Source organism: Hemitrygon akajei, chromosome 28 (assembly GCF_048418815.1).
Source record: "Hemitrygon akajei chromosome 28, sHemAka1.3, whole genome shotgun sequence".
In the NCBI taxonomy this organism is placed as follows: Eukaryota; Metazoa; Chordata; class Chondrichthyes; order Myliobatiformes; family Dasyatidae; genus Hemitrygon; species Hemitrygon akajei.
Genome location: NC_133151.1, coordinates 31,489,739 through 31,502,283, shown reverse-complemented (window position 1 = coordinate 31,502,283; position 12,545 = coordinate 31,489,739). Strand labels below are relative to the sequence as shown.

The 12,545-nt window shown below is 46.3% G+C and overlaps 2 pseudogenes; one reads left to right on the top strand and one right to left on the bottom strand.

Annotated features, from left to right (window-relative positions):
- LOC140717854 (uncharacterized) overlaps nucleotides 1–12,545 on the bottom strand; it is a 966,201-nt pseudogene that overhangs the window by 889,556 nt on the left and 64,100 nt on the right.
- LOC140717573 (ubiquitin-ribosomal protein eL40 fusion protein-like) lies at nucleotides 7,972–8,321 on the top strand (annotated as a pseudogene).

Genomic DNA, 12,545 nt, shown 5'->3' with positions numbered 1-12,545 from the left:
GTCACCCTCATACACCCCCTCCATTTCTCAGACATTCCCCCTTACCTCATCTTCTTGCTGTCAGGGTTACAGTCCCCTCGTCCTTACCTACCACCCATGAGAGTCCATATCCAGCATATCATTCTACGTAAAGTCCACCATCCTCAAAGGGATCCTATCAATAAACACATCCTTCCCCTCACCCCGCTCTCCAATTTCAGCAGAGATTCACTCTCTCCGTGATTCCCTTGTCCATTCATTTCTCCCCACTGATCTCACTGCTGGCACTTCACCTTGTAATTGGGACACATGCTACACCTGCCCCTACACCATCATTCGGGATCCCAGAATCATTCCAGAAGAAGCAAAGCTTCACCTACAAGCCTGTTGAGGTCATTAAGTGTGTCCATGCTCACTGTGTGGCCTCCTTCACATTTGACAATGAATTCCAGAGATTCTTCTTCCCATCTCTGTTCTAAAGGGATGTTCTTCTACTCTGAGTCTATGCCATCTGGTGCTGGACTAACCCACTACAGGAAACATCCTCACCTCGTTCACTTGGCCTTTCAATAGGTTATGAAGCAATTGTTCCTCATTCTTCTAAACTCCAGCAAGTACAGGCCCAGAGTCATCATGTTCCTCGTATGTTAACTTTCTCATTCCTGTGATCATTCCCGTGAATCTGCTCTGGACACTCTCTAATGTAATCCCATCCTTCCTTCGATAAAGTACCGAAAATTGCTCACAATACTCCATGTGGAGTCTGATCAATGCCTTTGAAAGCCTTCTGTTGGTATTTAAATTTAAGGTACATAAATTCATCAGGATTATTGATAGGGTGAATGGAAACATTTTTAGTAAAGAGCAGTCGGATCTGGAGGGCAGTGGTTTAAGGTGAGAGGGAGAGATTTAAAACATGAAGGACTGGCATTTTCACCCTGAAGGTGGTGGGGATATGAAACAAGCAGACAGTGGAATTGTTTGAGGCTTGTACAATAAGAGAATGTAAAATAACACGCTTTCAGCGTTGCAGTAGCTTTGTCAACTTGAAATTATTGACCTGCTCAGTTGAAGAAAAACACCAGAGACACGAAATTACCTCTGAAACGGTTTTTATTCAGAGAGGAGTTCGCAGCCACACGCACTTCGGGAGTAAGGTAGCCAACTCCAAATTTGTCGGTTTACGAAGGTCATACTTATACCCAAAAGCAGGGTACTACATTCGCAAATATAGTTACCGATTTGAATTCATCAATTGATTGGCTATTGCATAGCTAAGCACGCGAAATACTCGGAATAGGTATGGACGCAAGCAAAACACTCAAAATAGGTATATAGCTCAAAATACTTTGCCAAACACATTGTCTTTTGGTCGCAGGATCCCTTTTCTTTGTGATTGCCACATGCTATCTGGAATCTTATCTTAGCTACTTCCCCAATAACGTATCGTCCCCCTGGTCCTGTCTATATATTTTGCTACACTTACCCCTTGCCCACACCTTCTTCACGTACCCCTTACCCTCTGCACATTCTCATTGCCTCCTGTGATATACATATATACATAGCACCATCCAGAGACAGAGAAGCAGTTTCAGTGACAGGTTTCTATCGATGCAATGCTCCTCAGACAGGATGAAGAGGTCAATACTCCCCAATGCCATTAGGCTTTACAATTCTACCGCCAGGACTTAAGAACTTTTTAAAAGCTATTATTAATGCTTTTTGAGATGGTGATTTAGATGGATATCATATTTTTTTTACTGAGTTAAGTATTGTATGTAATTAGTTTTGCTACAACAAGTGTATGGGACATTGGAAAAAAGTTGAATTTCCCCATGGGGATGAATAAAGTATCTATCTATCTATCTATCTATCTATCTATCTATCTATCTATCTATCTATCTAACTATCTATCTATCTATCTATCTATCTATCTATCTATCTATCTATCTATCTATCTATCTATCTATCTATCATGAAATGATCACTCATCAATATCGTGAAAATCCTCTGGTGCAGGTTCGAAGAGTTCGGTTTTCTCGACGGTTGCCCGGACTACCAACAGTAGCTTAACCAGCAGCAGGTCCCCTAACGAGGCCATCATGCGGTTCAGAACACATCTGATAATGGCAATACAGACAAAATTCCCTGTAATAGCCATCAGCGCGTAAATAGCCCCATTGATTATCCTGCCCAACCTGTTCCTTCCTTAATGGATCCTAACTGTTCATCTATTTTGTTCATATACGTTGTTATGTTGGCAGTAGCATCGTCTAGCCCCATTATGCATTTCTCCTTTACGAAAGCACAGAGCCCACCCTCCCTGGCGAGGAGGTAATCAAGTGCATGGCGGTTTTGCATGGAGAAGAGCCGCAGTTAGTTAAGGCTGTCAGTCATGAGTCTTACTGCTCCCCTGGTGGCGTTCCCGAGGCTCATGAGTCCACAGGCCAGATAGTTCCGATTGTGGGCCGCCATAGTGGCTCCTGATGCTCTCAAAGAGTAAAAGCCAGCTGCCCCGTATCCGCCCACCTGACCTGCGTTTAGGGTGGTCAGGACTTGGTAATCTGCACAAAATTCTTGGGAGACCTCTCTCTTGTATCTCCCAGACGGGCGGGACAGTGGACCCCAAGTCCCAGGGCAAGGGACCACGGTGGGGAGGAACGTGTCATAGGCCACCAAGGAAGGTATGGGTACTCCAGGAAGTTGGTGGCAATGCCGTTATAGAAGAAAAAATACCCCGGGAGGGTATACATGGTCTCAGTGCAACCCTTACCCTTTAGGTTTTTGTCGTCGCTCCACTCTCCCACACCGGCAGAGGGGTATGCTCGGTTGGTACCCCTGCGATAGTCAGGTAGTGGGAATACATGATCATTGACCCGGAGGTGGGTGCAGTTCCCCTCCCCACAAAGGAGTTGCACCCCCGGGTCAGGGACTGGCACGGTGTCTCATGGCAAGAGCAAGATATCCCTAAGGTGTGGGGTGACACTCCCTTTTCCTGCAGGGCTTGGAGAGGCAGGTGACGTTATTCGAGACATACACGTCTGAACATCCCCACCCTGTTCCAAAGCGGCAGATCTCATATACTCGGTCACCCTTCGGGGGCACCAGAGATCTTTTCTCATCCGTGGAAGGAGTCCATGATTTGACCGCTTAATGATGGACGGGGGAAATAGGCAGTCAGCGACAGGGGCCGTGGAAGAGTCATAGGTGAATTCCACCCTCTTTCCCTCAGGCAATGTTTTGCTGGCGGGGGCACATCGGAAGGGCTGATCGGCACGATCCCAGTGCGGAAAAATTGTGAAGAGCGAGGAGACACTGGCGGGGTGGGGATAGCAAACAATGGTCGTGGTGCCATACAGTCGTTTGTGCACGTTTTGGAAATAGTTATCACTTATAAACCCCCGAGGAGGATCTTCCAAAGGTGCGGCCTTTGTGGAAACCCCAATCCCTTTTCTGCCTTGAAATGTCCCCCTTCGATCTCTTTAGGGGTTTTGGTTCCTCGTCCAGCCGTCCCTCAACCTTTGCCCTATACCCCACTATCCCTAAAAGAATATAGATAAACAAGAGCATCCCACCTTCCATTACCAGAGTACAATTTCAAGGATGTGGCACCACAAGGAAAAAGGAATTTAAACACACAACAGTTCAATCAAGTCCGTTTATCAGTCCCTTCATTTATCTGTGGTTTCTAGCGAGTCCGAAGTACAGCGCTTGCAGTCGCTCAGATGAATCCAACGTTCTTGTCCCTTCACCTTGACAGCAAAGGGGGTCTGCAGGAGGACCTGGTACGGTCCTTTCCACCGGGGTCCCAGCTTGGGTCGATCCCAGTTCCTTATTACCACCCAATCTCCTGGTTCTGCTCCCTGCCACTCGCCTTCTCTGTCAGGAACAGGTCTTGAGGCTTCCTTCACCTGAGTATGTAGAAACTTAAGAGACAAAGTTAAATGCTTCAGGTAACAGTGCAATTCCTCGCCCATCATTTGTAGATCTACTTGTATTGGCGGGGGTTCTGGTCACTGTCCTATGGGGTTCTATTTGTGCGCCAGTAAACTATTTCAGCAGCGGTTAGCCCGGTAGCGGTTTGAGGTGTAATGCGCATGTGATGCAGTGCCAGGGGAAGGACTTTAAGCCAATTTAGTTCTGTTTCAAGGGTCAATTTAGTTAGTTTATCCTTCAGGGTGCAGTTTGCACGTTCCACGATTCCTACGGCTCGGGGGTGATAGGCACAGTGGAATTGTTGTTCAATCTTTAGTATTTCGCAGTTCTTTGTTTACTTTCTCACTGAAGTGCCAACCGTTATCAGATGAGAGTCTTTGTGGAATACCAAAACGAGGAATAACTTCTTTCAGCAGTATTCGCACTACCGTGGAAGCCGTGTTGTTCGTTGTGGGGAAGGCTTCAATCCATTTGCTGAAGACGTCAATTATAACTAAACAGTACTTGTAACAATTCACCTTAGGTAACTCAATAACGTCCATTTGTAATGTGTCAAACGGTCCTGCTGGGGTTGGGGTGCATCCTTTATCACATCTAATAGATTTACCCGGGTTTACTTTACGGCAAATTAAGCAATCCCTTGCCCGTCTCTCCGCTGCCTCATTCAAACTGGGGGACCATCATGTTTTTAATAACAACATACACATTCCCTACTTGCCGAAGTGGGTGTCAGAGTGGAGGCGGTCGACCAGGACAGGCAGGAGAGTATCAAGAATATAAATCTGACCTTCTGGGGTCTGCCAGAGGCCCGTTGCGTTATTAATAATACAACCATGTTTCTTCCAAACATCATTTTTTGTCGCAGGGCCGTCCCCCTGTAATCGCGCGATGTCGGATATGGCTGGGCTATCAATCGGCTGCCTGGCAGGCAGAAGGCGTGGGGCCGAATCCACAGTTACTGTTTTAGAGGAGGGTCTCGCTTAGCTGCCAGGTCTGTTCTGGCATTGCCTTTACTAACGGGAGAGTCATCGGATAAGTGGGCGGCACATTTTATAATAGCAAGCTTACCGGGGAGCTGGATGGCTTTGAGCAAATTGTCAATGTAGGGGCCGTTGGCAATGCTTTTGCCAGCTGACGTTTGGAAGCCCCGCTGCGCCCATAGTGTGCCAAAATCGTGAGCGACCCCAAATGCATAGCGTGAATCCGTGTAAATATTGGCTGTCTGACCCGACGCGAGGATGTATGCGCAAGTGAGGGCGAAAAGCTCAGCCTGTTGGGCCGGGACTGGTGGGTGGAAGGCTGCCGCCTCCAAGGTGGTGTGTGGGGTCACGACGGCATAGCCTGACTGCCGGACACCGTCCGGGGAGACAGAGGACCAGCCGTCCACAAAAAGTATCAGGTCCGGATTGTCGAACTCAATGTTCTGTAGGTCTGGCCGCGTGGAAATGAGGAAGCGGTTTCGCTCTACGCAGGAGTTGGGAGGCTCGGATAGAAGGTCGGGTGGGCGATCCACAAAGGTAGCAGGGTTAAGTGTGGTACAATAGGCGAACGTCAGCAACGGATTATGGTGAAGAGCAATCTCGTAGCGGCTGAGTCGCGCCTGAATGAGATGTTGAGTTTGGTGCGTGGTTAGAAGGGCAGTTACCGCATGAGAAGAGTAAACCGTCACCGGTTGATGCAGGAAAACTAAAAAGATCCCTTGGGGTCGCCCTGTAGGTCTTAATAGTACACCGCAAATATTCAATAAATTGCTCCGGCTTCTGCTTTCTGTCCGGGGTGCCCTGCATCACCACCAGCATTTCATTGGGCTTCCGGGGGTATACACAGAAACTGTCAAGGGATTTTGCACAGCTTCCTCAGCCTGGGCTGGATTGTGACGAGGGTTAGGGACCTCTCGTATTGGCATCTGTCGGGGGGGGGGGGCTTGGATCTACCCTGATCTTTGGTGGGGTAGGGCCAATCAGGGTACTTTCTTGCAAGGGCTGCGTCAGGATTATCCTCGGGGTCAGTAGCATCACTGGAGATGGTAAAGTCTGAGTCAGGGACAAACCCGACCCCTTGGGGATCTATCAAAGGGCCGTCACCCACACAGAGGTTCCGTCTTGTAGTCCATTTATGAGCCATGCGGTTCTTAGGGGTCGCGGGATTAGTACCTTGTGTGTCCCCTTTCCTGGTTTTAGCAATGGGGTCGGTGAACCGTGGAATTGAGGTCGGGAGTGCATGGGGGGGGGGGGGCGATCATGGGTGAAGGGCACAGGGGAAGCGGAAGGTTCTGAAGGTACAGGCGGGGCGGGACTGTTGCTCCTCCTCCTCCTCCTCCTCAGTGTCCTCATTAGGGTCAAATAGGGTCTACAGCCCAGTCAGATCCGGTAAGGCCTTTTATCACCAAGTTTTACATTATGATCATCAATCCTACGCTGTTCATCATAGATTTCACATAAGGCCTTCAGTACCGGCCAGCCCCTGGGTTTTCTGTTACTGTCATTGATGGGTATTTTTCTATTTTTTGCATTCACCTCCCAGGAGGTCTGGCGGGAGCGCTCATTAAGTCTACTGGTCACGGTATACCACGCGTAATTTGATCTTTCCATTTTGTGAGACATTCTGTCGCCACACCTGTCCCTCTGCTTGCTTACACTTCTCAAGATCCCAGGTTCCCCCTAATGGCCAAAGTTCAGTCCCCAACTTCTTATTCATCCGCGCGCTCAGTCTCCGTAAATCTGTCTCGTTTACCGGGAATTCTTTACACATTTTCCATAATGGCGTATTTGGTCCTGATTTACCTAGATTCTGGCCCATTTTGGTAACTTACTCTCGCATCCATTTCAGTGTCCTCACCTTCGCGTGGCAGATTTCTGCTCTTAACAACCAGTCTAAGGCAGGATGCGGTTTCAGTTAGATGTTGGAAACAGACCCTAATCAAATTAAATATGTATTGCTCCGGAGCTTCCAACCCCAAACCCCATGCAGGGACTCTAACCACGCTTCCTATACCAAGGGACTCGAACCGCAAACTCTTAAACCAGGGGCCTCTAACCCCAACTTCTTAAACCAGGGGCCTCTAACCCCAACTTCTTAAACCAGGGGCCAATAACCCCAACTTCTTAAACCATGGGCCTCTAATCCCAGCTTCTTAAACCAGGGGCCTCTAATCCCAACTTCTTAAACCAGGGGCCTCTAACCCCAACTTCTTAAACCAGGGGCCTCTAATCCCAACTTCTTAAACCAGGGGTCTATAACCCCAACTTCTTAAACCAGGGGTCTCTAACCCCAACTTCTATGCAGTTCTTACCTGTTATCCGTGTCTCCCAACTGAGGTTCTCCGTTTGGTCTGTAGAGGCCGTAGGATGGTCAGCCGGAGCCGAAGGGTTCGGAACGGGGAGTCAGAGAGGGAGAGAGAGAGACCGAGAAAAATCTCTCGGAGGGCCCTTCCGTCTCAACCCGCTCGTACCTGCCTGCCGATCGCTTACACCGGAACCCCGAACTGCCAGCCGTTAGGCTCCTGGCTGGCTCGCCAAATTGTTAACCTGAAATTATTAATCTGCTCAGTTGAGGAAAAACACCAGAGACACGAAATTACCTCTGAAACGGTTTTTATTCAGAGAGGAGTTCGCAGCCACACGCACTTCGGGCGTAAGGTAGCCAACTCCCAATTTGTCGGTTTACGAAGGTCATACTTATACCCAAAAGCAGGGTACTACATTCACAAATATGGTTACCGATTCGAATTCATCAATTGATTGGCTATTGCATAGCTAAGCACGCGAAATACTCAGAATAAGCATAGACGGAAGCGTAATACTCGGAATGGGTATGGACGCAAGCAAAGCACTCAAAATAGGCTCAAAATACTTTGCCAAACACATTCTCTTGTGGTCGCAGGTTCCCTTTTCTTTGTGGTTGCCACATGCTATCTGGAATCTTATCTTAGCTATTTCCCCAATAACGTATCCTCCCCCTGGTCCTGTCTACATATTTTGCTACACTTACCCCTCGCCCACCCCTTCTACACGTACCCCTTACCCTCTTCACATTCTCAGCTGTGGGGTTGGCAAGATGCAGATTTTAGTGAAAACTCTGACAGGGAAAACCATCACCCTTGATGTTGAACCAGATGACACCATTGAAAATGAGAAAGCCAAAGTCCAGGACAAGGAGGGGATTCCCCCTGACCAGCAGCGTTTGATCTTTGCTGGAATGCAGCTAGAGGATGGCCGTACCTTCTCTGACTACAACATCCAGAAAGAGTCCACTCTGCATCTGGTGCTGCTCTGAGAGGTGGTGATCTGTCGCAAGTGCTATGCCCACCTGTGTCTTGTGCGTCAACCTGTCATAAAACCAAGTGTGGCCACACGAACAGTCTGTGCCCGAAGAAGAAGCTGTTCCTGTTCTGTTGCCCACGTTAGACTTGCATTTGTCCTAAGTTTCCGATAAAAGTTAGTTTAGTGATGTGGGACAAATGCAGATGGATGGAACCAACCCAGATGATTTTGGTCAGTATGGACAAGTGGGGCCTCTATTTTCATACTTCTGAGAAATAGTATCTAATTTTAATTCTCATATTCTGTTTGTTCTAATGTAATCTTCTCCCACAGATGTGATTTCTACTTTCTGTCCGTGTAAAGGTCTTTGCATTCAAAGTCAATAATGTCTCCTCCACAATCACCATCAGCACTGGTGTACATCAAGGCTGTGCACTTGGCCGCTACTCTACTCACTTTATACATGGGATTTTTGGCAAAGTACAACACCAATGCCATATTTAAGTTTGCAGATAACACCACTGTTGGTGGATGAATTAAGGTGGTGAAAAAATTGCCATCAGGAGGGAAATGGAAAATCTGGTGAATGGTGCCACATCAGCAACCTCTCACTCAACATCAGCAAAAACAAGGAATTGCTCATTGACCACAGGAGGAGGAAATGGGAAGTCCATGAGTGAGTCATCATCAGGGACTGGAGGTGGATCTATCCCAGGACTATCCGTAAATGCCATTATAAAGAAGGCACAGCTGCAACTCTGCTTAGAAGTTTGATTATAATTGGCATGTCAAATAAAACTTTAACACACTTCCATAGATGCACAGTGGAGAGTATCCTGACTGGTTGCATCATGGCCTGATATGGCAATTCAATGATCAGGAATGGAAAGGTCTACAAGATGTAATGGAGACATCCCAGTTCATCACAGTCAAAGCCCTCCCATCATTCAGTGCATTTACAAGATGCACTCCTACAAGAAAACTGCATCCATCATCAACCACATCCTTCATCCACCTCATGCTCTCTTCACACAGCTGCCATCGGGAAGGATGTACAGGAGCCTTAGGTCCCACACCACGAGCTTCAGGAAGAGCTATTACTCTACAGCAGTCATGGTCTTGAAGTGACACAATTATCTTCACTGAACTGATTCCATAATCTGCAGACTCACTTTCAAGTATTCTACAATTGAATTTCACAGTAAAATTTATTTTTTATGATTTGCATGATCTGTCTTTTGCACATTGGTTGTCTGTCAGTCTTTGCTGTTTATTGTTTTCATAAATTCCATTGTATTTATTTTCCTGTAAATACCTGAAAGAAAATGAATCTGAAAGTAGTACCCTATTGTGCCAGAGGTCCCAACACACTAGACCTCTACTGCACTACGATAAGGGATGCCTATTGTTCACTCCCGACACTGCATTTTGTTAAGTCAGATAATTTGACTGTACTCGTCCTACCTCCATACAGACAGAGCCTAAAGAGCAAAGCTCCAGAGATCAAGCTTGTCTGAGTGGCATAATAACAACAACCTTTCACTCATTGTCAGTAAGACCAAGGGACAGATCGTAGACTTCAGGAGAGGGAAACCAGATGTCCATGAGCCAGTAATCATTGGACAATCAGAATGAAGAGAGTCAATAACTTTAAATTCCTGTGTGTCACGGTCAGAGGATCTGTCCTGGACCCATCATATAAATATTATTGTGAAGAAATCACAACTGCACCTTTACTTCCTCAGGGCTCTCAGAGATTCAGCATGTCATCGAAAACTTTGCCAAACTTCTATAAATGTGTGGTGGAAAGTGTGCTGACTGGCTGCATTACAGCCTGGTATAGGATCATCAATGCCTTTGAGTGGAAAATCGTACAAAAGGTAGTGGATTCAGCCCAGGTACATCACGGGTAAAACATTCATAACAACTGAGCACATCTACATGAAACATAGCCATAGAAAAGCAACATCCATCATCAAAGATCCTCACCACCCAGGCAATGCTTTTTTCTCACTGCTACCATCAGGTAGAAGGTACAGGTACTTCAGGACTCACACCACAAGGTTCAAGAACAGTTACCACCCCTCAAACATCAGGGGCCTGATGAAAAGGGGATAGCCGCACACGTGTCAGGACTCATTTAGGGGCTCTGTTATATTGTTATTTCATGCTCATTATTTATTGCTATATATTTTTCTGCATTTGCACTGTTTGTTTACAGTTTATAGTTCTTCATATTGGCAGTTCACAGTTACTGTTCTATAGATTTGCAAATAATGCCTGCAGAAAATGAATTTCAGGGTTGAATGTGGTGATGTGTATGCACTGTGAGAATAAATTTTACTTTGAACTTTGAACTATATGGTGAAATATGCACACTGTGATAACAACTGTGAAATGACCCTCGTCAGGTGTCAGCTCTCTCAGTGGGAGAGCATTTTTGTGATAGTGATAATAATTCTATCTCCTTTACAATATCATTGGAGAGAGATAGGAACGGACCAGTTAGAAAAGCATTTAATTGCAGTAAGGGAAATATGTGGCTATCGGGCAGGAAATCAGAAGCTTAAATTGGAAAGAGATGTTCTCAGGGAAAACGACGGAAGAAATGTGGCAAATGTTCAGGGGATATTTGTGTGGAGTTCTGCGTAGGTACATTCCAATGAGACAGGGAAGTTATGGTAGGGTACAGGAACCGTGCTGTACAAAGGCTGTAATAAATCTAGTCAAGGAGCAAAGAAAAGCTTACAAAAGGTTCAGAAAGCTAGGTAATGTTAGAGATCTAGAAGATTATAAGGCTAACAGGAAGGAGCTTTAGAAGGAAACTAGGAGAGCCAGAAGGGGCCATGAAATGGCCTTGGCAGGCAGGATTAAAGAAAACCCCAAGGTATTCTACAAGTATGTGAAGAGGAAGAGGATAAGATGTGAAAGAATAGGACCTATCAAGTGTGACAGTGGGGAAGTGTGTATGGAGCTGGAGGAAATATCAGAGGTTCCTAATGAATGTTTTACTTCAGCATTCACCATGGAAAAGGATCTTGGTGATTTTAGTGATGACTTGCAGCAGACTAAAAAGCTTGAGCATGTAGATAATAAGAGAGAGGATGTATTGGAGCTTTTGGAAAGCATCAAGGTGGATAAGTCGTCGGGACCAAATGAGATGTACCCCAGGCTGCTGTGGGAGGTGAGGCAGGAGATTGCTGAGCCTCTGGCGATGATCTTTGCATCATCAATGGGGACAGGATGAATTGTGGAGGGTTGGAGGGTTGCAGATGTTGTTCCTTTATTTGAGAAAGGGTGTAGAGATAGCCCTGGAAATTATAGACCAAGGAGTCATACCTCAGTGGTTGGTACGTTGATGGAGAAGATCCAGAGAGGCAGGATTTATGAACATTTGGATAGGTAGAATATGATTAGGAATAGCCAGCATGGCTTTGTCAAGGGCAAGTCGTGCCTCAGGAGCCTGATTGAATTTTTTGAAGATGTGACTAAACACATTGATAAAGGAAGAGCAGTAGATGTAGTGTATATGGATTTCAGCAAGGCATTTGATCAGGTACCCCATGCAAGGCTTATTGAGAAAGTAAGGAGGCTTTGTGGATCCAGAACTTGCTTGCCCACAGAAGAGTGGTTGAAGACAGGTTATATTCTGCATGGAGATCGGTGACCAGTGTTGTGCCTCGGGCATTTGTTCTGGGCCACATACATACTCTTTGTGATTTTTATAAATGACCTGGATGAGGAAGTGGAGGAATGGTTTAGTAAGTCTGCTGATGACACAAATGTTGGAGGTGTTGTGGATAGTGTGGAGGGCTGCTGAAGGTTATAGTGGGACATTGATATAATGCAAAACTGGGCTGAGAAGTGGCTGATGGAGGTCAACCCAGATAAGTGTGAAGTGGTTCATTTTGGTAGGTCAAATATGATGGCAGAATATAGTATTAATGGTAAGACTCTTGGCAGTGTGGAGGATCAGAAGGATCTTGGGGTCTGAGTCCATAGGACACTCAAAGCTGCTGCGCAGGTTGACTCTGTGGTTAAGAAGGCGTTCGGTGTACTGGCCTTCATCAACTGTGGAATTGATTTTAGGAGCTGAGAGGTAATGTTGCAGCTATATAGTACCCTGGTCAGACCCCACTTTGAGTACTGTGTTCAGTTCTGGTCGCCTCACTACAGAAAGAATGCACACGCCATAGAAAACGTGTAGATGAGATTTACAAGGATGTTGCCTGGATTGAGTAGCATGCCTTATGAGAATAGGTTGAGTGAACTCGGCCTTTTCTCCTTGGAGTGACGGAGCATGAGAGGTGACCTGATAGAGGTGTATAAGATGTTGAGAGGCATTTATTGTGTGGATAGTCAGAGGCA